The 25204-nt window shown below is 36.2% G+C and overlaps 1 protein-coding gene across 4 annotated transcripts in view; it reads right to left on the bottom strand.

Annotated features, from left to right (window-relative positions):
* The window catches only part of LOC142331351 (protein FAM13A), a 270033-nt gene that overhangs the window by 179446 nt on the left and 65383 nt on the right, over nucleotides 1–25204 (bottom strand). The window contains exon 1 of one of the 4 annotated variants that reach the window (XM_075377191.1): nucleotides 4020–4038. The exons of the other annotated variants lie outside the window; for them this stretch is intronic. The gene's annotated coding sequence lies outside the window, so the exon portion shown is untranslated. Of the gene's footprint in view, nucleotides 1–4019; nucleotides 4039–25204 lie in introns of those variants that run through there. 4 annotated transcript variants of the gene reach the window in all.

The following is a 25204-nucleotide window of genomic DNA, read 5'->3' on the forward strand; positions in this document are numbered from 1 at the left end:
TAATGTAATCTCTCGATTACATTATTCGTAACGGTTGAAGAATTACAATGTTTTCGGAATATTATATTATTTTATATTAGCAACGACTTTGGAAAAAGATTTTAAACTAAAACGAGCCAGAATCTGTTTTTTTTTTTAAATATTATTATGGTGTAATTTGTCAGAAATATTAATTAATGACAATTTTTTAATTTTACCTAACTTTTTTAAAACAAAACGGTAACAGAAGCCGAATTTTGCTCACGTCCCCTCCAAGGGTCAATGTTTCGTTGCAGTAATATAATTTATTAAAGGTTAGGGAGCAGCAGTATTTTCGGCTGTAAGTTTTAAATAATCGGATCGTACGGTTTTATATTTTAATTAAATCGTACGGCTCTGTATTTTATTTTTGTAACCGATTAATCGATTTTTTTCTGTTAAATTACATTTACGTGTCGAGTAAAAATAATCGACTTCGTAAAATAGTCACGAAGACTATTTCATCATTGTAATATTAATTATTTCATTAAGTAGTAATTATCCCTTTAACTTAATCTCAAATACAATGTTTTATAGTAATTAACTGCCAGCTTTCTCACACGTACGGGCGATGAATCGGCGACTCTATCAATTCTATTTCAATATATCACAAAAAACTTCCCTATCGGCATATTTTTTTACGTAGCACATAATTGCTCTTCCTCGCATTCTAAACGCGGTGAAAAAATTTCCCGTTTTAACTTTATTAATTCTGAATCTTTCGACCGTCTAACGTTTCAAAAATGGAGAAAATCGATCAATATTAGTCACGGTAAATAACGATAAATAATGTCGCGTAACATAACCAATATTTTGAAAGGTTTTTAAAGTCTTGCATTACAACTTTTTTAACATTTGATTTTTTTTTTTAATTTTAATATAAATTAACTTTACAATCTATTATATACATCGTAACTCAGTCACTAGCTAACCGGTATAACCGCTTTTGTACTTTATTCATCGTCGGAACATTACTATTCTTTTGATAAGAAACAAAGTTTATCGATAAAAGTAAAGTCGCTTTACTATTATTTAAATAAATAGTTAATAATATGTAATAGTTAATATGTTTACGGTTATAAACAATATAAGTTTTTTTTAATTCGATGCACTTCACATTACAAAAATTCAATATTCGATCTCTGCGGTGGAGCAGTAGAGCGCCTCTGCCTTTAATCCGGGGGTTCGGGACGAGATCAGGTCTGGCGTGACATATTTTACAAAAATTGAATTTCATTAACGTCCTACGGCAGCTATTGCGAGGTAACAGACAGAATGAAATGGAATACACAGAAGTTATCTGGTCCTTCTAATCTAATGTAGCTATCCAACATATATATTCGTCACTCCTATACAACAGCTGGTAGATAATTTTTTTTTTTTTTTTTAATTTTACTGATCGGACGTAGAGCATTTTAATATTTATTTTGTTACCTTTTTTTTATCCTACTACTATTTACACGATAAGCATTACTAATCGACATCATTATAAAATAAAAAATAATGTTAAAAATCGATTACAAGAGCCGAGCTTTCTGCCGAGTAAAATCGTTTCGGCTATTATATTCCTTAATTCTCGTTACCGTTAATTAATCTAAAATACCACCGGCGATAAATCACAAAAAAGAGTTTTTTTCCTCGAAAAGAAAAAATCCTTCGAAAAATTAACGCATGTTTATACTTACAAAATGGATTAAACAAAAAGCTCGTCGGAATAAACTAAAATGCATTCAAAACCCGTACGAAAAATTTACTACGCGATCGGCTGTAAAACATTTTAAAAATACATTTTTTCAAGTAGAAAATTTAAATATAATATATATGAAATAAACGTCGAACGAGATGAGAAAATAAATAAATGTTTCCCCCTTTATTAATACCGTAAATTTTTATTACATGTCTTCTTTAAGTACGGATTTACTATGTACGAGTACGCGCTGGCTTACAGCCTTTTTGTATTAATCCCTTCATAGCTGATGATCATCATTTAATGATAGAAATGCGCTTTAGTTTGTTTGCGTAAGCCGTTTTTGAAATCGCTATCGGCGCTTATTTTTTACTTATTAATATGTTCTGCATCCAGAACCGATAAACCTCAATAAAACGAGTTATTTAAAAAGCGCTAGAATTCCCGCTTGAAATTCGATTATTAATAAAGTCGTTTCAATTGTTATCCTTATATCGGTTTTGTCGCTTGAAATTTTATTACAGAATGCATTCTCGTATGCGATCATCCGCTGAAGAAAAGTCGCAATCCTTTCGGTAAAAAAGAAAATAATAGAAAAATATAAATGACCTTTATTTTCTACCTCGTAAAATAGTTTTATGAACTTCAAAACGGACAAGCAAAAGTTCAGAAGGTACTATATGTATCTTCAGGAGGTAATATATATGTCGTAACAAAACATTCAGACTCTAACCGGGAATCGAACCTAGAACCTGAGTAACAATCAGATGATACCGCGCCGCTGAAACAGTCGTTTTTTTGCGTAATATCTCAATAATATTGATCGCTTCAACAGATACGTAACCGGATACTAGGTATATTTGTTTTAGTACTGTATGAAATATAACAATATATATTAAAACCGTTATCTCATTGAAAGAGCAAAAATATATGTACGTATATACACATATATATTAGCTATACATTTATATATACATATGTGTGTGTGTGTGTGTGTGTGTGTGTTTTAACAAACAGCGTACAGGGAACTTAGTTTTATATCGCTTTAATCAATAACCACGTCGATCAAATTCCTTGCCGAGAGGTTAAAAAAGGGTTATATATTTGGATATATAACATTTACCTTCGAGTAAAGTATCTTCAGACAAAGTTTTCTATCGTCATTTCATAAAACATTTTTTCTTTTTCGTTAAATTTAAATGAAAAAAAATCAATCGGGTTTTATAAAAGAATTTGAACTTAAGTTCACGAAACGAAGTAAATTAAATTGATTACATGCGCGCGCGCAGATAAAACATTTTAAACTTAGCGTAAAAATGTTATATTATATATATATATATATATATATATATATATATATATATATGAATACACAACAAAGAATTATATTAAATTATATTACTTATAAACATATTTATTAAGTGTAATATATCAACCGTGGTAAAATATAGTCTAACCATTTCAGCAAATGCTACACGAAATTGGGTCACAAAAACCCTAAGGTGGTAGGGAGAGAACAATAAAAAAACATGTCGATTAGAACCCGTCGTAATTCAATAATTGAATTTAGGTCCCTCCTTATTTATCGACTTAAACCTATAAATAAATAATAATAATCCGTACCAAAAATTAATCGATCCATTATCCTATTAAATAATACTGAAATAAACTAATATCGCCTGATAATAATTATAAAATTATAAGTATTTCACAAAAGATAATTGTAGTCGCCGAGTGACATTTTATAAGAAAAAAAAACTTAGTATTATAACGAACAACAGAGTTACTTTCGCAAAAGAAAGTAGCGTTTCAAATGTAAGATAAAAAATATTAGATATTTAGTTTTGCCCGAAACCATAATTTTACTGCTATCAATACTTCAGAAATACAAATTTTGAATGTAATCAAGCATTAAATTTTCTATTAATTAATTAACGGATAACTATTAATAACGGTTAATTTAATTATTAAAAAAATATATATATTTACACTAAAAAATTTACTAGTCTACATGTATGTAAATCTAATCGGTACGTATAAATAAATATTGTGATGTGCCAGGTTTTAATTAATTTTCGACTTTAATATAGTACGATACAAATTATTCTAAACGCATCTGTAATACGTAATTAAATGATTATAGATAATACAAATAAAGAAACCGTAAGTAATAATGTAGTATTATAAAGGTGGAACAGAGAGTACAATTAAATTGGAAAAAGGGGTAGGTCGTCGGACGACCTAGAGAAGGTAAAATAAGCAGAAGCAGACACAGGCAGGCAGGCAGGCAGGGCGCAGGAGAGGTTCGGCTTACCAAGTTTCCCCTACGACGACACAACCGACGGAAGGTACGACGAACGTAGAGCGTTCAGCGACGTGTATGTCGACAACTGTAGAGAGAAAGGACGAAGTCGATTTCCCTCTCCCTCTTCTACCTCGACGATCCACCGATTCGTCTTCCCATCCCTTCTTTCAGGGGAAGAAGATCAATAAACATCTAGCCGCCCTACTGCGCAGTACCACCCTCTATATTATTACTATCCTACTTCCCCTATTTCTCCGAACCGGACCGCGATTCTTCCCCCTCCTGACCGTTATCGTCATCGGTACCGTTCTCCGATACCTGACCTGTCCTTTCTTTTCGATTAAACATCCTTTAATAGTCTCTTTTACCCTTTTATTTTACCTTCTTCATTTATTTCGTTCGAACGTTTAACGCTGTAAATCGAATTTCTTATCCGTATTGTAACACCGTTACGCGAAAAATAATTTTAAAATTTACCTTACGATAAAGGGATTCCTATTTTTAAGCCGAAGCGTGAATTTTTCACAAACGAAAAATATATTACAGAAATAAATAAAGAAAAAGAAAACCGTACGAAAATATTGTTATATTGAGCTACCGGCTTTATATTAATTATACAAACAAACAAATACGAACAAAATATAGGGAAAAACCGTCAAGACGTAAAAGCCGTGTCCACAGCAATATAAACCGGTCTTGAATGGCGGACAAAATTTCGTAGGAATATTTTCTACTTGACGTTATCAAAATAGAATTTTACGTTTCTTCGTCGAAAACATCTGTAATTCGAAACGCATTTAAGGAAGAAAAGCAAAGGGTTAGGTAACACGAATAAAGGGTTACTCCCCTGTAGCACAAGTACGTTCTCGACCTTTGTTCGGTACAGAAATCGATATCCTTAACGAGTACCGGTCACGAACCGGTAACTAGTACGAATAGTACAGCTACAGCAATACTGAGAAGTGTTAGGCGATAAACAGTTTTCCGCCGTTCTAGTGCGTTTAATCGGCAACATTATGCGTAATTTATATATTTAGATAATGCGGTTGGTATTTTCTTACGTATTTCCTGTTTCTATTTTAAAATTTATTATTTATTATTTGTAATTAAAAACAAGAAGAAAACACAATTTTAAACCGAATCGGGAATAATCCCGCTATAAGAAAATATCTAGCAACATATAAAGGTTGAAACGTAACGCTCGCTAGAAAGTAAGAGAGAACAAAACGTCGCTCAAAGCGATATACACTGCCGTCCTGTAGTTTCACTTCTATACTGCTAACATCCAAAACTCGATGACCCGCGCCCTCTCGTTTTTTGTCAGTCGCCATTGTTATGCGGTCGAGTAGTCCTACTACGCGAACGCCTCTAAAACGACGTACGGCGATTGAAATTTTAACGGCGTAAAAAGTATTATTTTTATAATTCAATCGTTTATTTAATAGCTGTTTATCACGCGTATTTCTTTTGAAAGATTTTTTTGTTATCGTTAGCCAAATTTGAATGAGAGATACTCTGTTTTTTAATATAAATACGTACAACTAATGAAAAGGCTCCTACCACTAAATAGAAATCGGTAATTCGTTATTAAATTATTACCAAGAATGTATTTAACGAATACGACATACACTAGACGAGTAAAAGCTCAACTCGATCCTACGTTATAGTGCTGTTCCTTAAAAAAAAAAAAAAAAAATAAATATACTCCATCAAATAAGTAAATTGTAACCTATCACCGAAAAAAAAAATTAAAAAAGGAAAATAAAGATAAAAAAACCCTCGACTTGTTTTATTATATCTCGTTAACCTATGTATTATATAGATACAAAATAAACGCACGAGATGAACGCTCACGAAGAGCGCAGTATGCAATTCTTACAAAATTTTAGTCGACTACCGTATTACAAACGCAAAACCTTTTATCATTAACGCTACGCTACCCGTACTTTGCGTCAAGCGATGCAATCTCTTAATGAAAACGAATGTCTGGCCGGCTAGCTAGCGCTTTGAAACCGCAGAGAGGCTCTTGGAAAAGGTTAACAGCCGATCGAGTATCTTGATGATGGAATTCTTCATTGTGAATTTGCAAAACGCTGTGTCGCGATAACCAATTTTTTACATACGCTAGAGTATGCGGCTATAAAAAAAATCAACTTCATAAACGATAAACATATTCTTCAGAATTTGTTTAAAAAAGTTATCTTTTTTCATATGTTAACTTACAATTTAAAGTTGATAAAAAAAAAAAAAAATCACCGTTTAATATTATAACCACTACATAAGCGCACACATAGTTGTATAAAAAACGTGTAAGTTAAGTACACGCGAGTTAAGGGCCGATACAACGAAACGTATTAGAAAATAAGATTACATTAAAAAATATATATCTATATTACAGACAAACGAGAACGAAATGCATTTTCTCTCTTGACAATAAAAATGAGATTACGGAAATAACCGACGAATTAATGTAAACGAATAGAAAGAAGAGGTTTGTGAAGAATAACAACGCGTGGTAGAAGCGGCCAAACCGACGTCTCTTGCAGAGCTGTTTTAAGATATTAGAGCAATAAAAACGTAAATAAAAAGCCCATAACAGAGATAAAAACAAACATATTGGTAAAAGAAACTAAGCTGCTGACAAAAGCACACGGTTAAAAAAATCTGACGAAGACAGCAAAATTATTTGTTTAATGGAAAATATGATCAATATTTCATTTCTAATACTGCAAACGAGATATTTTTAACAGGCGTAAAAAAATGGTTTCAGCTCTGTCCATATATGTGTCGGAGAATAAAGTACAGTCGAGTATCTTCCGACAAAACGATGAGAATATTCTTTAGAATATCTGTATTTTTAGTAGTTTTAAGAAATAGACTATTACTTGTAATGTTTTGTAAAATAAGGTTTAAATTGTTTTATTGCGGTAGGCTTAGGCCTAGGTAGGCACATGGTTGTCAACGTAGTCGGGATCCCAGGACGATAGGGGTATCATAAAATTAATAAGGAAAAGGAAATATGCAGTAGGTATATTATTTGAGAATATGGAGAAAGGGTAGTCTTGCTTTGGAACCCAGATCGAACAGACGTCCTGGTGGTCGCGAATTCGTTATTTCCCTGAGCCTCGGTCTATCGCAAGTTGTTTTAATATTATTTGAATTCTAAATTGAATTAATCTTATATTGTAATTCGTGTGCTACTGAGTTATTGATAAGTGATAATTATCATTTGTTATTATTTCATTGTACGAGTTATCTACTCATTTTTATTAATTGAACTTTATTGTAATCTTATATATTCTCCACTTGTAATGGTGGGAATGAGTGAAGCACAAAACGTTGAATCCCTGACAGATCTCCTCGCCTCTCCGACATCAGAAGTGGGATCGTCTCCATCTGGTCCATCACCTGATCAGTGGAATACATTGTTTGAGTTTATGAAGTGTTGTATGCAAAAGCCATTATCGACAAAGAAAAGTGTTGCGTTACCACGATTTAATCCAGAGAGTGCGGGATCGGATTCTGTTGCTTGGTGCTCTGCAGCAGAACTGTGTCTATTAGAAAATCCTCTTCAAGGCAGTGAATTGATATCTGCGCTTAGCAAAGCTTTGGAAGGTTCAGCAGCCGTAGCGGTACAGGGAACAACAAGGAGAATGGTAGCGTCGAACGCCGTGTGAATCTTTGCACAGTTGCAGCCCCTACTGGTATTCTAAACCATCTTGGTGAGTCGCTTCCATATTGTTTTGATTCAGGAGCGGAATGCTCATTAATAAAGGAATCGATAGCGATTAAGTTTTCTGGACGTAGAATTAATGAATTAATAATTTTGAAAGGCATCGGAAATGTTGTAGTAAATTGTAGCATGCAAATTTTATCTATTGTGATTATGGATTTGTTTACATTAGAGATTCTTTTTCACGTTGTCCCAGATGAATATTTGAGTTATAATATTTTAATTGGTCGAGAAATTTTGAGCTTGGGTTTTGAAGTAAATATTTCTCAAAATAATTTTAAAATCTGTAAATCTAAAGTAGTAAATGAATGTAGTAAATTCGAAATTATAAATTTTGATAATTGCAGATACGATAGAAGAAGCGTTTGAAAGACTTCGAGTGGTATTTAAAATTCTTATAGATGCGGGATTCTCATTTAATTTTTCAAAATGTTCTTTTCTCAAGACATCTGTTTCATACCTTGGGTATGAGATTCAAGAAGGACAAGTTCGTCCAAACCCTCGTAAAATAAACCCTTTAACAATGTTACCCGCTCCAAGGACCGTTACTCAGCTTAGACAGTTTATTGGCCTTGCATCTTATTTCCGACGGTTTGTCCCTAACTTTTCACAAATCATGAAACCATTATATGCTCTTACCTCAGGTAAAAAATATATTGAGTGGACTAAGACACATGAAAACGCCCGACAAAAAGTAATTCATACTTTGACCAACGAACCCGTCTTAATTATCTTTGACCCGGATTACCCTATAGAACTGCATACCGACGCTAGTTCCGATGGGTACGGAGCAATACTCATGCATAAAGTAGACGGTAAAAATAAAGTTATTGAATACTTTAGAAAAAGGACAAGCCCAGCCGAGTCCAGGTATCATTCTTACGAACTCGAAACTATGGCCGTTGTTAAATCTATTAAACCTTTTCGGCATTACATGCATGGACGACAATTTACTGTTGTAACTGATTGTAATTCATTGAAATCTTCTCAAAATAAGATTGATCTTAATGATAGAGTCCATAGGTGGTGGGCTTATTTACAGGCTTTTCAGTTCGATATAGTTTATAGAGAAGGCAAACGTATGTCGCACGCGGATTTCTTCTCTCGAAACCCTTTGTCCGATTTACCAAAACAGGTTAATAAGTTTAAAATAGGAGATCACGTTTTGATTAAGAACGAAGAACGTAATCAAACGAAACTCGATAGGAAATTTAGAGGTCCATTCGTAGTAACAGAATTACTTCATACCGACAGGTACACACTAAAATCTTTAAGTAGTAGTAGAAGTTATAAGTATAGTCATGATAAGTTGAGAGAAATGCCTGAGAATTATATTCCTAATGAGTTGGATGTTTCCTCGGACAATGAAAGTTGTGCCGAGGAGACTGTTGATGTTGGTCCTGAAACAGGGACTATGGTTTAAAAAGAGACCACCAATGACGCAATGCACTAATGGCTGGCAGCAGGTCGTGGACCTGGAATTTTTATTTTTCGCACATGCATCAGTGTGTAGTCGTAACTGCAAACTAAATTAGTGGCTAATGTTAGTTTGATCAGGGCGCGATGGGCACCTGATGATGTGTCGGGCAGGTAGTTGTGGCAACTACAGAATATGTATGATACTGTATGTGGCATACAGGGTAGCCTAGAGATAGTGCAGAGGTCTATTGGTGGAGGGAATAAAATCTTATTTGACAGTTAACTGATAAGGAATAATGATTGATGGCTTTTCGATCTCTTGAGTACTGTACGATGACTATTTAGGATAATGAATAATTAATGGATTTCTGTTACTCGAGAGGACTTCTGAATCTATCTTTTGTACTTTAACTATTGTAAAATGCTTTATAATGACCGAGGTCAGTTGAAAACAAAAATTAAAATACCACTGTAACTCAATGTTTTAGATACACCCGAGGGCGTGTGATTGTCAGAATGGCCGTGTCGGAGAATAAAGTACAGTCGAGTATCTTCCGACAAAACGATGAGAATATTCTTTAGAATATCTGTATTTTTAGTAGTTTTAAGAAATAGACTATTACTTGTAATGTTTTGTAAAATAAGGTTTAAATTGTTTTATTGCGGTAGGCTTAGGCCTAGGTAGGCACATGGTTGTCAACGTAGTCGGGATCCCAGGACGATAGGGGTATCATAAAATTAATAAGGAAAAGGAAATATGCAGTAGGCATATTATTTGAGAATATTGAGAAAGGGTAGTCTTGCTTTGGAACCCAGATCGAACGGACGTCCTGGTGGTCGCGAATTCGTTATTTCCCTGAGCCTCGGTCTATCGCAAGTTGTTTTAATATTATTTGAATTCTAAATTGAATTAATCTTATATTGTAATTCGTGTGCTACTGAGTTATTGATAAGTGATAATTATCATTTGTAATTATTTCATTGTACGAGTTATCTACTCATTTTTATTAATTGAACTTTATTGTAATCTTATATATTCTCCACTTGTAATGGTGGGAATGAGTGAAGCACAAAACGTTGAATCCCTGACAGATCTCCTCGCCTCTCCGACATATGTATATATATATATATATATATATATATATATATATATATATAATCGATCGTTATGTTTTACCAAATTTAGCCGATTTCGTCAACTCTCCTTTTTTTTATTTTTTAAAAGAAATTCTACTGATGACTTCGCATCTTCTAGTCAAGATTTCTTTTTCAACAATTAAGTGGCAGGTAAAGAGCATTTAGAAAAATAAAATTACGCGATCTAGAAAAGATTCGACGATGCATTAATTTTTATCATAGATGTTAAAATAAATCCGGCTATGCGAGATGTTTATCCAGACGTTGGGGGGCAGCATTAGCTATGTTTACGTTATTTTTAATTATCACGTAAATTCTATTTAAATGCTATCGTAACTAACCTTTTTCGGTAAGGTATCGCTGTTTGAGCGTTGAATCTTAGAGTACCGTTTTAATGAACAAGTTCAAGTTCTTGACTTTCCTTCATCTTTAAGCTTACGACTTCACTTACGTAATAATTTTTTTAACGGACTAATTTTTTAAATAATACCTCAAATATCATATCAGGCAACAATAAAAATGAAAAAATTCAGCGAAAAACTTTTCCGTTTAAAATAATTTTTATTCAGACGGTTACGGACACACAGGTAACATATTTCATATTAGATATTTTTTTAAATTTAATTAGGTGCTGTACAAATTTGTAATGCTAATGTAATATTAATTAAGATACATGTAACATGTATATATATATATATATATATATATATATATATATATAGATCAGATATAGATAAGTTGATTTAATAATAATGAATCAAAATATTTAATTTTAATGAATTATTAACGGCTGAATATTAACGTTGCTACTGTATTATGAAATATAACTATAAACTGTAAAAAATGAATTCAAACATGTACAATTATTACAGATGTAAATTACAGTAAAACTAATGAAAATTATTCAGAAATAATAACATCCTACAAAAAATTAATTTTTCTACGAAATTGTTTTAAAGAGCAGATTATTTCAACAAAAAGGAAACTATCTCAAATGAGGTTTTTGAGTTTGTAAGGTCTATACAATTTCATCTTGATTTTGAAGAAGCCGATAATTACAAGTTTATTAATCGAGAACCGATTACATTCGATCGGAATTTATTTTTTATCGAATTCATAATTGCGAATAACTGTACATTGAGGGAAACGTACAACAAAATTTCAGAACAAACTCGTACGAATTTGGGAAATCAGTATTTCAAAAAACCTCAACATAATGTTCACTTCCTGGGATTGAAATTACTTTCTGTTTGAATTTCAAAACGGAGATTACTACAGGCACAAGCCTTCAACAGTAATAGAAAAGGGATTTGTAAAAAGTCCCGCACTTATATTGTCCTTCTGGAAATCATTAAATCTTGTTTCAAATGAAATTTTAATTTAGAAATAAAGTTTTCATACCTATCACAATTAAAAAAATTATCAAGTTTGTTCGCTAAATCTATCGTTCGTTTGAAACGTGTCGTTTTGTTTTTCTATTAAAATCGTTTAAAAAAAAGAGGGTTTAACAACAAAAGATGTAGAACTACGTAACATCAGAAAAAAGCAATCTTTACCTTGTAGTTTTACATTTAAATTGTTCAAATGTTTCATAATATCTGTAAGAAACGTCAGATCCAACAGCCGAGCTTCATTTTTTAAAAGCAAGCAGTCGCTGTAAGGTTCATCTTTTTCTTCCAAAAAATGAGACTCTCTCGCCAAGATTCCAATCTGTCAAGCGTCTTGCCAGTTGAAAGCCAGAATATACTGCAATGCAGGATTTACAGTCTTCTTCCACCTCTTCGGGAAACAAGCGACGAAATTCTAGGCGATTAAGCGCGCGTGATCGAAACCTGTTTATAAGAGTATACCGAACCATCGGATCAAGTAGGTTAGATAAATTCATCCTACGCGGTATACGGTGATACCTATAAATATCTTCAATAATTTTCGAGTAGTAATTAACAAGATATATTTTTACCGATCATAGCTGGGGCTCCATCCGTGCATATGCTATCTAATTTATCCGTTGTAAGTTATTGTTGTCGACGACCGATTTTACTTCATCAGGTTCTTCGACAACATCGTCATCAGCTAAAGAAAAATATTTACACGAGCCTATTCTGGAACACTCTTTTCGTATTAACGTTCACAACCGGATCGTCTACTCGACGCATCACCGTATTTCGCGAAACAGCAATTTGTTCTACAATCTTTTTCATTTTCGCGTCGGAAGCTTAAGTAGCAAAGATTTGCACAATACTTTTGTTAATGTCTTCCCATCAGAGTAAGGTTTCTTTTTTCACGCTAGAAGTAAAGAAATTTCGCAAGAAGATTTGATCGTTGACGTTAATTCTTTTTTTTTAAACCGTTTGTTGACTTCTTCAGGATTTTTTTTAACGCTTTTCGTCCTCAAAGATGAACCGAGAGGATACGTTTCATAAAATTGCCACGGTTTTGCTTGAAGTGTCGCTCCGATTTAATTTTTTTGGGCGCTGCTACTACAGCACCGCAAATCAACCGAACCGGTTTCGATGTATTTTGATTAGTAAACAAAAAAAATTCTTTCCGCCCATTATTAGATTCACGAAGAGCGATATCTTCACGTTTTCGTTTTGATATAAATGGCTTGCTTAAAAGATATAATAATACGAGAAAAATGTAAACGACACGCACGAAAATTAAAATAAGATTCGAGTAAATGCGATCAGAGATCGACTTCTTACTACTGTACAGGTTTCCCGAGACAACGGCAAGTTGTCAAAGCTATCGGGCACCCGTATTACTGGCGCCGTCTACCAGACATGCTCGGCGCCATTCTAAAGCGATGCAAACATAACAATTCGAAGGAAATAAAAATTACCGATAGCCGCCATTCGTGTTACTTTACAATCCGTCGAAACTAGAGAACGTTTACGTTAAATGTAGTATGAATATTCGTGTATTCTATTGAAAACAAAGTAATTATTGTAAAGTAGATGTAAGGTATTAATTATTATGTCGGTTATGTTTTCAAATTTCAGCAGATTTTTTTTCCAAAGTTGATGTTCCAAAAAACAAAAAACTTTTCTATATCCTCCGCGTGGCCACTCACCCTTCCGTTTCTACGGTACACGTTTCAAGCGAGCCGACGTTTCGAAAGAAACAAAAGGGGTTATAAAAATGGAAATTCTTTCCGGCTAGCTGATATTTTTTGTATGTCAATTTTAACGTCGGACAGTTTTGGTTTATTATGTTAAACAGTTTTCCCGTTTCGGCTATCGAACGATCCTATTAATTACAAACGAACAAATTAATTTCTGACATTATAAATATTATTTATTCACTTCTGTCCTATTAATTTCCCGACAATGATTGAAATTATTACAATACGCTGTGTTCTTTCTATTACAGTAAGTACGAAATGGAAATCCCCTTGACGCCCTAATATATGGATTCCTGTCCTTCCTGCCTCATAAAAATGAATTTCAGGTATGTATTCGGTCAAAGGCTGAAGGGTCTAATTATAACTACACGTGTTTTAACATTCTGAGGAGAAAAGACGGAATCTTCGACCTATATCCGTTTCAATCTCGGCGCCAACAATAGTTATTTACAAGAATCGGTCGGATATTCGTGCGAATAAACGGCCGTTTTGGAAGAAACGGTCTCCGTTATCGTAAAAAATCGGAGGTAAACTTAACACTGACAATACCTAATACTGAAATACAGTTAGATGAGATAAGATTAAACGGCTAAAAATTGATAAAAAGAATTTAAAAATGGCTTATAACGAATAAACTACTCTTTCTTAGAATTTTAGTAAATTAGTCCGGCTAACGGTCGGGGAGTAGAAATAACGAAGAAGACCAGTAAAGATGTACCTAAGAAGAAAGGCGACCGCTTCTTATAGCCGTTAGACTAGCTACTGTAGGAGTAGAGATAATAGGGGTACGGCGGGCTGTTGCTCCTCCTCCTCCTCTCAGTCATACATAGATCTTGATATATTATTATAAATCGATATACCGCATATATATGTGAAATATACATCCAAGTTTTGGGAAAATTTAGTATTTTTTAATCGGATCCAAATTTTCGTACGAAAATCCCAAATATCTGGAAAACGGTCGGTCCTAGCGCTCCGAAAAATTTATCGACCCCCTACACATTAACCTCATCCGCTCCCAGTGGTACCAGTCGGATGATAACACTTTCAAGTGCCCCCCCCCCCCCCGGTAATATCTCGGCAACCGCTCGTCCGATTTTCACGTTTCAAACGGCGTATATATCGGCAGACCGAACGCTAACTATTTAACGCAACGGGTACACTCTTGATCGACCGGATCTTGGTTATACGGAAATTAAATCGTTTATCCCTATGTTTTGATTGCATTCGCCCGACGTAAAACCTACGGATCTTATGTTTCGCTAAATAGGCTCAAACCTGTGCGCTAGCGCAGCTGTAAACTATAATTTTATGAATACTAAAAAGTAGAAAATAAAAAATACATTAAAAAACATGTAAGATTATGTGAAAATCATAGCTTAAATTAAAAATTTGATTTTTTTGCCTATCTTTTCTTATGCGTGTTTGCAGCCCACTCTTTAGGCCATTCATCACGCGCAACAAAAGCCTAGAAAAAGCATCAAATTTTTAATTCAAAGCTGTGACTTTCACATAATCTTACACGTCACCATCAAAAGCTTGCTGTCAAATTCATTCTGAGATACCGTCCTAAAATTATTTTTTACATTTTAGTGCGTTTAATTTAAGAGGCGTGCCGAAGGCACGCCCTGCAGCTAGGAATGGAATAATTTACATACGAAGATAACTAAAGTGAAACTACAATAATACCTTGGGCTATAAAAACTGTATCGCTTAATTTAATTAAAAAATAAACAATTAACTAAATGAAATTTTTTTCTTTTATTTTTAATTAATTATGAGAATTGAATTTACACGTTTCATACCGTAATAATATTAGAGTAGAATACGTTATTATAAAACGATCCGTCGCAAACAACTCGGACAATAAGTAATTATTTAACTCGACTTGAAGTAACTTTACTCAAAATAACAATAAAAATAAATATACTATAAAAATCAGATATAAATTTTATATATTAATACTGTTTCAGCATTATTTAAAAAAAAAAACAATATTTATTTTTAATATTATTATAATGAGAAAGCGATAAATTAAGTAGTAGTAGTTACAATGACGCAGGTATATAATTAAAATAAAATAATTATTAAAAAAAAAAACTCGGCTGCTAATTGTTCACATCTACCTAGAATAAATATAAAAACGAAAAAAAATTGTTTAAACAAGTTTTTCTTTTCTTACGAACATTTTTTTTTCAGGATTAGTCGGCTATGTGAAATTTAATACGAATTACTTCTACATTTTATGTTGTAATCGGGTGCCTGCTAAATCTAAATAAAATGTACAAGTAATTTATTAAATTTCACATCGATTACTGTAAATTAACTTACACTATCCTGAAAAAATGCCATTAAGAAAAGAAAGAAAAACTTGTTTAACTATTTTTTTGTTCGTTTTTCATAATTGTTCTGTAGTTGTGTACAAATTAGTAGTCCAGTTACTTTATTTAGCCTTTTTTTGTTTCCATTACTTTACCATTCAATTTAGTAGTCATCTAGAAATGATACTTATATATATATATATATATATATATATATTAGAAAACCTGTGATGTTTAAATAAAAAATTGAATGTCAATGAACGATAACTTATGTGCGCGTAACGCATACGAGTATATCTATAGGTTCATTAAAATTATTACAGTACTTAAAATTATTTACTACAACCTTTTACACATTACACATTGCTTCACTTTAAAGTTGTTTTGGTAATGTACACACCAATAACGCAACTTTGTGTAAACAGGACCTTCACAGGAATAAAGTTTATTCGGGTCTCGCATCTACGTTTGAAATCTCAGGATCATAGCTTCAGCAGAAATCTCAGATTAACATCGATCGATTATCTATTTGTTTATTTGCATAGCAAAAGGCTTACGCCACATTACAGCGACTTCAGGTTGTCTCGAGAACGATGAATCTTTCAAAAAATCGTAACAGGCGAAAGTTTTTACTTTTATATCGTTTTACGGAACATCCTCATTAATATTTGAAAAAATGTAATTTAAGTTTTGCCCCCCGGTGTACGGTCAAAACTTTTCGATTAAGACAATATTTAAGGTAGCCTATGTTACTTCCAAACCGACTTGTTACCGACCAAAATGTAGTCGTAATCGGTCTCGTGTAAGAAGCTACATAGAGAAACAAATATACGTAACGGTTAAGCTCATTACCGCTCTTCATATGTACGTAGTCGGGTGAAAAAACCAAGACCGAGTTTCCGGTATTTTGTTTTGTTTCCGGGTTCCAACTCGCAGTACCGCAACGAGCCGCGTTATAACTTGCCCCGCTCAAGTTTTTTCGACCTTAAATTGAACCTAACTCAAGAACGACTCGAACAACCTTCATCAAATTTTCACACGCACAACTTCAGATAAACTTGTACGGCGTATTTAAATTTCAATGAAATTGATCCAGTACTTTTGCAGATTCTCGAGCCACAATAATTTAATGAACGGTATTTTTGCATTCCTTATAACTCATGCGACCGAAAGTAAAACCGTACTTTTCTTCGAAAAATCGGTAAAAAAAACCTAAATCGCAAAAAAAAATTGTTCCAACGGCAAGCAAATCACACCGTGCAAATTAATGAAGGGGGTGATAATAAACAGTGCAACAAGTTTCTTGTACATCATAAAAAACGTTTACAAAAATAAAAATATATATATATATTTTTTTATAAAGTATATACATTTTATATTAAGTATATACACGTGTCTGTTTTACGTATTAACTATATTTTACGTACATTAACTATAATTACGTATATTGTCTATTAACTATTATTTTACGTATATCGGAGTAGTCCCATTTTAGCACATTTTGTAGCAAAATTATTAAAAAATCTTTCCTTTTGATTATTCTTATTTTACGAGATATTTTACTTTGAATTCTATACCTATTATTTTTTTTACGTCTGTGAACTTGTAAATCATGCGAGGTTAAAGAGATGCACCATCTACGAGTTTATTTCTCTGAAAGTAGGCTACCGATATTAACCCACCGGGTCGGTCTAGTCGTGAACGCGTCTTTCCGATCAGCCGATTTGGAAATCGAGAGTTCCAGCGTTCAAGTCCTAGAAAAGTCGGCTATTTTTATACGGATTTGAATACTAGATCGTGGATACCGGTATTCTTTGGCGGCCGGGTTTCAATTAACCACACATCTCAGGAATAGTCGAACTGAGACTGTACAAGACTACACTTTACACTCGCACACATCATCCTCTGAAAGATTAACTGAAAGGTAATTACCGGAGACTATCAGGAAAAAGAAAGGCTACCGATATTACACTAGACTAAACGACGCTAAACATTTACCCCTCCGATCAACCGACGCGTGAATATCACCTACATTACCGAAACGCGCCTGCCGTGATGACGGACAACAGTTTATATGTAATTAATTATTTATTCCGATCTTCTACGTTTTCAGCGGTCAATATCGAATCAGAACGCTTTCAATTGTCTGTGTCCCTAGCCGGACTCCTCGCCGATGCTCGATCGTTTTTACAATCCAAGTCGCTCAGAAAGGTCTAAACATTTATTTTGGAAACTGTATTCACTATCGGTCGCTCGCAAACTCTTTTTACTTTATTAACAAAATCTCGCATGTTGCAACAGCGTAAAAATGTAACAATTACGTCAAAATAAGTACAATTTGTAATAAAAAACTCTACTTTGGGTGTGGAATTGTATATATGGAATATACGCAACGCATGACGAACGGTGTAGAACAAGATGTACTCTGCTTTGCTGTACTGAACCCAATTATTTCTTTTTTTGTTGGTCTAATCGGACGTTCTCGTACTATCGTATCTGTTGCCACTGATATCGGAGGCTCGATCTCTACAGAAACATATTCACTTAAAAACTTTCGTAACGGGTTTTCTCGGCAACTAGTCTATTGTGTATGTTGGTCAGGTATGATTTCTGTCTCGCGACAAGACTGCAGACAGGTTAAAATTATATTTCCTAACAACATTGGAATTTCTTTTTCAAAATAAGCAACCTTTGTTTTTTTTAATCGAGTTTGTCGCTCGCTTTATCTTACAAAATGGTAAAAAGAGAAATAAAAAGATAAATTTATAATTATTAATGTGTAAGGGATGACTTAGAAATTTAATTTAATATATAAATATATTTTAAAACATTCGTAATTAAACAAAGATTATCATTATTATTATTATTATTTACCTTATTATTAAATGAAACAAAATTAAAAGAGGGAAAATAAAAAAGCACAATTCGTGGAAGTAAGGCCTACTGTATTACCGTTCAATATCGATCGTTGTCAGCCATGTCAAGGTCAACTTTTTACGTTGTACTACAACCCGAGATGCGTCGTAATATAGCATATGCTTTTACCCTCTCCGTTTGTAAAGATTGCATTCACTCGTTTGGATGTTGCGTCATGTTGCGTATAGTTAAAATTGTAACTACGTTTGCGTCGTTCAGTCACCATACACCACTACGTGTTATACTTCAAAATAAACGTCTCTCAGGAGCGTTGTTACTGGTACCTGTCATGTATGTGTATTATCTGCTTTATTGTACATAATTAATTAATATTTTGTACATATATATATATATATATGTTTCGACCTTGGTTCTGCACAGTACTTCTCATGCTGTTTCAGTGCACCTAACTTATTAGTATTGCATGAATTGCTGCAAGTTACTCTCTATCCCTGCTTTGCTCGGATTTCCATATCAAAATTTCTATTTGTCACGACTTTAAAAATAGACCTCAATTAAGATCGCGTACGGTTCAATAAGTAGGTTTTTCAGCAACAGGAAGACAGATTCGCTGACCAAAGTCCAAACCTGTGTAAAAACAACTATTCCAAAAATCTGACTTCTTTTTCTTTCGATTCTTATACTTTAAAAAAAAATAGCGTTAAAAAGTTAATTCGTCTCAGAATCGTGAAGCATTTTATTTTGACAATTCAAGTTCGATTATAGGGATTAGGTAGGGCTACCTTGCAACACCGTTCAGTAATGCCGGGAACAATCAACACAGGACTGGCGTGAAAGTAAAAATCACATAAATGCAAAATTTCCTACATTTTGGCAACTTAGGATGTCTGTTTTCTATACAAACACGACACATTTTATATTAAATAATGACTAAAAAAAATTATTATTATTTAACAACAGATTTTTTTCCATTGAAAAAGTTTTTCCAAGTCAAATTTACCGTTAAAATCCAATAACAAAATGCAACATAAAACACTTACGATCAAACGCGATATATTTTTCCTCGCGTATAATATATTATACCGTGTTTATATTACGTATAATAGAAAACTAATACAAAATAATGATATCACGTAACCGGCTAGATCACGGATTTTAAACGTTTGTCAACAGTTGAACTACGAGTATATACTTAAACGTTAAAAATCAGGTTTTTTATGTAGTATTTTAGAGGTCACCGATTTTACCGACAATATTTTGTTTATGAAATCGGTTACAGTTTCGTCGTGATTGAACACTGTAAAAACCAGTAACCGGAGGTGACTGTACGTCACAAAAAAGGAATCCGCATTACGGACACGTCGACATAATAGGGATAACAAAAATATCTGCACCACTTCCTAAAATTAAATAAACTATTTTTTTACAGTAGAGCCACAGCCGGCTTCCGACCGATTTATAAAGATCGCAAATTTACTAGAAATAACTGATCGATGGGCCCATAAAGAAAAGGGATATTTATTGTAGCCTATTTACGTTTACTTGCAACAGGACCACAAATCGTTTTCATTAACTCCCTTCTTTTGAGCCGAAACGCGCTCTATCCTTCTGAAAAAACAAATCTTTTCATTCTATTTTGGATTTTTACCCCTTCCATACTAAAAAAAAAAATTGTAGTTATAACAGCAGTTCTTTTTTAAATATCCGTTTTCTTATGTTGCTTTATGTGTTTGGTTTTTTTAAAAATATTTATTGCAATATTACCGTAAGATATTAGTTAACTGTTTTTTTGTGTAGTTTCGTTAACTTATTACTTTAAGAAATCACTTATTTATTCTGTTTTTTTGTGTAGTTTCGTTAACTTATTACTTTAAGAAATCACTTATTTATTTATTTTAACAAGCGAAACATCATACTGCGAAAGATTCGCGAAAATTTCACACAAACAGAAACAAATTTTAATAACATCGATTAACAACTGAACGTAAAAACGGTACGTATATCTCGGTCAAGAGGTTAATTTGTATGAAGAAGTCATTAAAGCGATAAGGACGTAAAACCGAGAAATCATTCTGTATCGGCAACAGCTTAAAAGACGAGTAAAATAAAATCTGTAATGTGCTCAAACCGTACTAAACGGCACTAAGTTATACCGCGATACTACATTTTACGGCTGCTGTCGCCAAAATTGAACGGTTCTTTTTTTCACTCCCAAATATCCTCCCTTGCTATTCCCTGGTGAAGAAGTAATTATTCCTTAATTCGTAAATAAGAATTACGAAATAACTCGGTCGCTGCAATCCGGAATAATAATGCAAATACATGCGAGAGCCGACACGAAGAGCGATCGAAACTCTAAAATAGCAAACGATCCAGCCCATCGCTACATAAACACACGCCTAATTAAAACATGGCGTAACATCACGATCGCCTCTGGCCTCGTACTGTAAACTTGCAATTTGCATTACCGGTAGCGATTTCCTTTCCTTTCCTTTCCTTTCTTTTTCCTGTTTAGCCTCCGGTAACTACCGTTTAGATAATACTTCAGAGGATGAATGAGGATGATATGTATGAGTGTAAATGAAGTGTAGTCTTGTACATTCTCAGTTCGACCAATCCTGATATGTGTGGTTAATTGAAACCCAACCACCAAAGAACACCGGTATCCACGATCTAGCATTCAAATCCATGTAAAAATAACTGGCTTTACTAGGACTTGAACGCTGGAACTCTCGGCTTCCAAATCAGTTGATTTGGGAAGACGCGTTCACCACTAGACCAACCCAGTGGGTGGTAGCGATTTCCTGCAAGGAAAGTATTCTACATACTCGCCGTCGAGGCTGTACAACGATCGGTGGCAGTTAGGCAACCTGCGTTGCTGCGAATTATTTCACGGAACAGTGGCGTAATGTGTTGGAGGGCCACCGTCGGCTAAATAAGGACGTTTACATTCTGTGCCTGTGTCCCCGATTCGTAGTTCATGAGGCCGATAAACTTTCTGGTTCGTCTGGCAGGTTCGGGAAGCTTCTTCGCTCAGACATCTGACTTAGGTCTGACTTAGGAGCTTATAGCTTTTGACGTTTCGAGCGGGGTTATGTGAGAATAGGTAGCCTTGCTCGGAAAAGATATTGTTAAACGTTCACCTTGCCTTGAGTTAGGTGTTAGTTTCATTCAGGCTGTGGACGTAGCGCCTGGCGTCCCAGTCGGTTTTGTTTGCTTACGCTACGATGGAGCAATCCTGGGGAGATTGCTTGTAGGACTTGGTTGTATTTGTCAAGGACTAGATGGCCGTTGAACCCTTCCAGCGAGAAGGTCAATCGGCAGGTCTCTGCAGAAGCCCCGCTCCTCCACAAAGGTCTCGGAAGTTTCTAAAGGGAAGGTATTGGTTAGCTGGCATCTCTCCCGCCACCACCCCATTCGGTCGCCCTAGAGCATAGACCAAATGTTCCGTGCCAAAAAACGGCTACTGTGCCTCAAAACAGATTTGCGACCTCGTTATTCCTACTGCTCCTAATGAGCTCCTATCTTGCGTGAGCGGTTAAGCTGGGTGCCGTATAGCACCCGCTTATGTGTCCCTACCGCTCACTTGTCAAATTAAAACTAGATCGGGGAGGCGCACCCCTTGTTTCAAATTAAAACTAAAAAAGTTACAAGTTAAAAAGACGGCAATTTAAGCCGCCACGCCTCGGTCGCTGTAAGCCAGCTAGTGCCTGTCCACCATTTAAAGCGCTTGGAGCTTTTACTGGCTGGTGGCCAGCCATTATTTCGGATAAGGACTTCCCACAGCTCCGCTAAAGGAATCAATAAATCCCATTTACATTTAAAATCTAACGATGACGGTTGAACATCGCAACCTCATCGAGGAACCCCCACACGGTCCGACAATGCGGCTCTCGCCACACTGCCTCGCCGTTTATGAGCGGCCAGTTTTCCCCCTGACCTCTAAGTTCCAGGGTGGCCCGGTCTCTGGCCCCCCAAGAGCAGGGCAGTCGAACAAAAGATGTTCGTTCGACTGGACCTCCCCGCAAACACACAACTCATCAGCCGCTAGGCGAAACCTAAACAGATATTGCATCAAATTCACATGGTTGGTAAGCACTTGGGCACCCGACGCCCTTAAAATGAATTCAACGCATACCATCCCCCCAGATCCTGTATAAATCTATACAGGGATCTTCCCTTATTGGTGGTGTGCCATTCATGCTGTCATGCATCCATCGCGAGGCTCCATAGCCTCTTCCGCAGCCGGGAAATGGGCAACTGAACGAAATTTGGACCCGGTGCATTGTATAGTCGTTCCGCTCCGGTTCTAGCCCGGCTCGAAACCGCATCCCAAATACCTCGGTTTCCCGACCTCTTTGCAACTTCCAAATGGCTGCTCGAACTTTCACCACTAAATCGATTGGGAGAGCCTTTCCCAATACGATGGTAGCCTCGTAGGAGGTTGTTTTAAAAACACTAGTGCATAGTACTAAGGCTCTGCGCTGGGCACTCCTTAAATTTTGAAGCAGTGCTCTATTTCTATCCAACCTATGCGCCCAGACTGGCGCCGCGTATGCGATCTTACTCTCGAAGACAACTCAATACACCAAGTACATTTGGCGACCCGACAGCCCGTAGTTTTTCCGAGCAATCCTTCTAAGTTTGTGCATCACAGAGACAGCGCCCGCCGCATCTTGCTTAATGTGGTTGCTAAAAAGCAACTTATCATCAAACAAAACACCTAGGTACTTATGAACCCTTACTCGGCTGATTACACAGCCTTTATATTTAATGTGGGGGTTTCGACTGCTTGATATTTTGTCTGCACCCTTCAGAAGCATAAACTTCGTCTTGGGCACAGAAATCTTTAAATTTTGCATGTCCATCCAGCCCTCGGCGGTTGACAAAGCCGCCTGCGCTCTACTTTCTAGCTGCGGTCGTGAATTACCACGAACTAAAAGGAGAAAGCGAAAGGAGAAAGTCATCGGCGAAAGCGTGGGCCGTAACCCCTTCGGGGAATGTAAACCCCAGATATCCATCAAACACCAGGTTCCACAGCAGGGGACCGAGAACGGAACCCTACGGGTTTCCCCTGGTGACGGATTTTTCCACAACTAGGTGCGCATCTTTAAACAGTGCCGTACGGTTAGACATATAGTCTCTTACCACGGCCTGCAGGGCTTTGGGAACATTGCGGCGTTCCAAAGCATAGAGGACAGAACTCCAACACCAGGAAGGAAATGCTGCCTCTATATCAATAAAAATAGCCAAAACATATTTGCAGTCGGCGCTTTCCACCTCGGTAAGAGCATTTAAGATGCAATCCTCGGTGCCAACCCCTTTCATAAAGCCATATTTATTGGCCTCGATGTAGAATACAGCTCACATCAATGCTTTCCTCTAGCCGTTCCACAACCAGCCTTTCAAGCAACTTGCCGAGAACCGGCAAGAGGCTGATGGATCGATAACTGCCGACCTCACCAGGTTTCAGGAGTACCCTTACCAAGGCCACCTTCCAGCAAGCCGGAAAGCAGCCCCAGCTTAGGCATCCCTTGAACAGTCTGCCAAGCGGCTCCCTTATGACAGGCAATAGATGGTAAAAAATATCCGGGTCAAGTTGGTCAATCCCCGGTGCCTTCTTCCGTGCCATTCGAGAAACCACTAGGTCTATATCATCGGGTTCCACGGTCCGAACGCCAGGGAATGGTGTTTCACCCGCCCTAACGCCGATTTCCGCTTCACCCTCAGGAGCATCTGGAAACAGAGTATCCAGGAACGCCCGGTAAGTCGCCACAGATGTTAAAGTGTGGTCACGACCACCTAACCCGCACCGGACGCTGGACAACACGTGCAATGGCCTTGGCTTGTAACAAGTCTTTGCGAGCTGCCAGGGATCGCGTTGCAACTCGTGCATGGAGTCTTTCCAAAACTTGAGTTTGGCTTCCTTGATGGCGTGAACATATGTATTACGGGCACGCCGGTAGATCCGAAGACGCTCAGCGCGCACGTGGTTAACGATATTCCCCGTTACGGGGGCAGCGCTGGTACCTTATCCGCGCGGACCTCACTCTTGCGCGCAGCACGCTAAGGTCAGAGGACCACCACTTCTTGCCGGGCCTCCGTCTGCCTTCCACAGACGAAAATGGGGTCATGACGGCTCCAGGCACGCTCAGATCAGCGGACTGGCTGCTTATGACGGGTCCGTCCATTGGCCTAGGCCGCCGTAGGACCTCGTCACAGCCAGTCTTGATGGCCCGGCCGATTAGCTCCGCCATCAATTCCACCTCCTCCCTACACTCCATGCGCCACTGCAATCCCTGCAGGGCAGCATCACACACACGCCTCAGCCTGCGTTGATCCAGGCCCCTTAGGTTGTAGCGACCTGGATTTGGTGCCCTAGGACCGCCTCCGTAAGCAATATCATAGGTTATAAGCCTATGATCGCTCAAACTGGCCTCGGGCCAGACAGTCCATCTACCTGTATCCCGAAGCAAGTCACCCGTCACCAAGGTGACGTCTATATAACTCTCCCCCAGTTCGCTGGAGAAAGTTGGTGGCTGCTCCGCATCATTAATCAGGTAGAGGTTTCTGGCTTCTGCGA

Source organism: Lycorma delicatula, chromosome 10 (assembly GCF_047948215.1).
Source record: "Lycorma delicatula isolate Av1 chromosome 10, ASM4794821v1, whole genome shotgun sequence".
Lineage (NCBI taxonomy): Eukaryota > Metazoa > Arthropoda > Insecta > Hemiptera > Fulgoridae > Lycorma > Lycorma delicatula.